Source organism: Schistocerca cancellata, chromosome 2, assembly GCF_023864275.1.
Source record: "Schistocerca cancellata isolate TAMUIC-IGC-003103 chromosome 2, iqSchCanc2.1, whole genome shotgun sequence".
In the NCBI taxonomy this organism is placed as follows: domain Eukaryota; kingdom Metazoa; phylum Arthropoda; class Insecta; order Orthoptera; family Acrididae; genus Schistocerca; species Schistocerca cancellata.
In genome coordinates this window covers 388,364,458-388,368,385 of record NC_064627.1, presented here as the reverse complement: position 1 = coordinate 388,368,385, position 3,928 = coordinate 388,364,458, and the positions used below count along the sequence as shown (strand labels likewise).

At 48.2% G+C, this 3,928-nt stretch overlaps 1 non-coding gene across 1 annotated transcript; it reads right to left on the bottom strand.

Moving 5' to 3' along the window:
* Positions 1-2,378: 2,378 nt before the first annotated feature.
* Trnat-ugu (transfer RNA threonine (anticodon UGU)) lies at positions 2,379-2,453 on the bottom strand. Its single transcript has one exon. It is a non-coding gene; the product is annotated as a tRNA-Thr (tRNA).
* Positions 2,454-3,928: the final 1,475 nt, after the last annotated feature.

The window sequence follows — 3,928 nt, the reverse complement described above, 5'->3', positions numbered from 1 at the left end:
CACAACTCTCTCCCGGTCGTTATGATGGTTTTCTCTGCCCGGAGCCGCTACTATTCGGTCGAGTAGCTCCTCAATTGGCATCATGAGGCTGAGCGCACCCCAAGAAATGTCAACAGCGCATGGTGGTTGGATAGTCACCCATCCAAGTGCCGGCCATGCCCAACAGCGCTTAACTTCGGTGATCTCACGGGAACCGGTGTATCCACTGCGGCAAGGTCGTTGTGTGGCACTAAAGAAGAAGTCCGAAGGCACTAGGGGTGGAGAGGGGGGGGGGGGGGCAAAGGCGCGGTGCCAATGTGAATTGAATAAGAAGGTTTGCGATGAGAGGGAACAGCACGCCAATTGCGTTACAAACAATTTTTAACTCAACTAATGTGCTATTTCCCCATATCAGCAGTGTTCAAAAACAACTGCTGAAAATGTTGAGAAAAATCCAAATAGCAATACTAGTCATTGCAGTGGGTGGAGACGTGGGGGGGGGTAAGTGACGACGACGCCCGCATCTCGTGGTCGTGCGGTAGCGTTCTCGCTTCCCACGCCCGGGTTCCCGGGTTCGATTCCCGGCGGGGTCAGGGATTTTCTCTGCCTCGTGATGGCTGGGTGTTGTGTGCTGTCCTTAGGTTAGTTAGGTTTCAGTAGTTCTAAGTTCTAGGGGACTGATGACCATAGATGTTAAGTCCCATAGTGCTCAGAGCCATTTTTTAAGTGACGACGTAAATGACGCTTGGTGCTACCAACAGAAACTGCGACATTTATCTTCACAACGCTATTTGTACATTGCAACTGCTAGGTCGGTGGCGTTAGCAGAAATGAGAAAAAACAGCGAAGTTCCCGACGAACCCGATATATGACGGAAGGTAACGACGGACACATCCGACACGTTTCATTGTGCCAGTTATATGCGGTTTTCCGGAGTGGAAAGGAGCGCCTGGTCCCCGGCACCAATCCGCCCAGTGAATTAGTGTCGAGGTCCGGTGAACCGGCCAGTCTGTGGATGGTTTTTAGGCGGTTCTCCATCTGCCTCGGCGAATGCCGACTGGTTCCCTTTATTCCGCCTCAGCTACACTATGTCGGCGACTGCTGCGCAAACAAGTTCTCCACGTACGCGTTCACCACCATTACTCTACCACGCTAACATAGGGGTTACACTCGTCTGGTGTGAGACGTTCCCTGGGGGGGTCCACCGGGGGCCGAACCGCACAATAACCCTGGGTTCAGTGTGGGGCGGCGGAGGGGTGAAGTGGACTGCGGTAGTCGTCGTGGGGTTGTGGACCACTGCGGCTGCAGCGGGGACGGAGCCTCTCCGTCGTTTCTAGGTCCCCGGTTAATATACAACATATATGCAGTTACCATTGTTAGCAAAGTGGCTATCGCCAAGCGCGAAGGTGCATATTTTACCTCTCAATTCTTGTCTAAGGGGGATAGGCAGGCTGCTAGCTTGTTGATGTACAGAGTATCTAATAATAAATATAATAAATCAGTACTTAAATATACAGCTCTACAACCGGCAGTATATTTACAATGTGCAGCCGACATTTTTATAGGCCGCTACGTCGATGACTTTTCTGTTGATATATCGAATAATCTGTACTTTTTACGGTGTATCTAGATCCGATAATAACATTTCTTCCATGGCACGAACAGCTCGATCGAGGTGGTGCCACATATTCTCTATTGAATTTGAATCCGGAGAGTTTGGTGGCCAGATGAGTACGATAAACTCATTCTGCTCTTCGAACCACGCAAGCTGTGTGACACGTTGCACTGATCTACTGTCATCGTACCGAGGCGAAACAAATTGCACCTTGGGGTAGAGCTTGTGCCTGAGGATAGATCCATACTTGTGATGGCCCATTGGGCACAACGACGAGATTGATCAGGGGATGCTACGGAAACATTCCCCACACCGTAACGCATGGAGGGCGTTTCCTTGTAGACGTTTCGCTCCGTACGCATCACCGGTCGACTGTCCGATGGAGCAAGAAACGTGGTTCATTTGAAAAGGCCACTCAGTGGATATCCTGTTGAGGTAGTGGCATGCAAATTCTAGCCCTCGTCGTCGATGAACAGTAGTCAGCATGGCTGCACGAACGAGGCACCTGCTCGGAGGCTCCTAGGCAGCAGCGTCCGCTCAACTGTTGTTGAGGGAACACTTTTGGTAGCCCCTTGGTTCACCTGGGTGGTCAGTTGCTCAACAGTTATACATCTATTCGACCGTACACAGGTCCGCAGCCGTCGTTCACCCCTGTCATCTACATACTTATGTGGATATGGTGTCTGTTCTTTCGGACATGTTGATGACCTGCAGTTGCCTAGAATTAATACCTTCAGCTGCTGACGGGCGTTGATATATATCATCGGGGACAGCTGAAAATGTGTGCCCCAACCGGGACTCGAACCCGGGATCTCCTGCTTACATGGCAGACGCTCTATCCATCTGAGCCACCGAGGGCACTGAGGATAGAGCGACTGCAGAGACTATCTCACGCACGCCTCCCGCGAGACCCACATTCTCTCCTTGTATGTCCACACACAACATTCGTAGTGTCCCACCCCAGCACACTCATTACTCGTGGAAGACATTCTTACCAAGTCCCGTTAGAGTTCGGGGAATATGTGTGCATCCGCACAGAAGAAGAAGGTTATGGCCGGTACTGCCAGAACTATATTCTTATATGGATATGGTGTCTGTTCTTTCGGACAGCCACCACAGCTGACTTGGTGCCTGTTTTGGATAGCGCCATTTTGCCATGGACGATATTTTAAACACGGTGACACGCGAGCAGTTTAGAAAATTAGCCATTTTGGAAATACATCAACCGTTGTCCCGAAATCCAATGGTCATATCCTTTTGGACATCAGATAAATCGCTGTTTCCGCAGTACAGGGACTGCAGTGTTTTCTGAGTCCCTCTGACACGCTCCACTGTCCACTGCTAGTGCTTCCACCTGCCACCTGTAAGTGATTACTGCACGTTGATGTCAAATATAGGCGGTGGTCACATTAACGTGATCGGGCAATGTCATAAGGACAACTTTGCACGCCTGGATTGTAATTTTTTTTTTCAATTTCACCACTTCCATACGCTGGGTAACAGACACTGGTCAGTAGTCATAAAAACTGTTGCATCTTTCCTTAGGGCGACAAAATTGCAAAAAATGGCTCTGAGCACAATGGGACTTAACTTCTGAGGTCATCAGTCCCGTAGAACTTAGAACTACTTCAACCTAACTAAGCACATCACACACATCCAAGCCCGAGGCAGGACTCGAACCTGCGACCGTAGCGGTCGCGCGTTTCCAGACTGTAACGCCTAGAACCGCTCGACCACACCGGCCGGCAACAAAATTTCAGATAACCTTGCAAAAAAAGTTAAAGTTAGCAGCTGCACCTGCATTTTGTAATACCAACTGCATACCAAACTTTTCATTCAACAGTAACCCTTGACGCAGAGTGGTGTGTTGACGCAGAGTGGTGTGTATAAAATCACATGCAAACATTGTGGGAAATGATATATTGGTCACTCAGGCAGAGATATGGCAATTAGATTATGTGATCATTACAATGTCTGCAGATTAAGAAAGACATGTTCAGCCTTTGCCGATCACCTTTTAACAGAAAACCTCACGATAATTCCGTTCAGAAAAGGAGTAAGATGACGCAGCTGTAAATCAACACACATATGACACAGAATCCAGGTCAGTATTAAATGTTCAACCTCAATCTCCCCTTTCCCCTCTGCTAAACTAAGACAGTTACAAATACTAGATTGAAATCGTAAATTCAACTTTATTTATCGACAGCTGTTAAACGTAGCTATCTCCTCATAAAAACTTTTTTTCCTTTTTTGATGTAAGCCTTTCCTTGCGGCAAAAAAAAGTAATACAATACCATTTGTATATCCTACATAAATAATACGTGTGTAAAT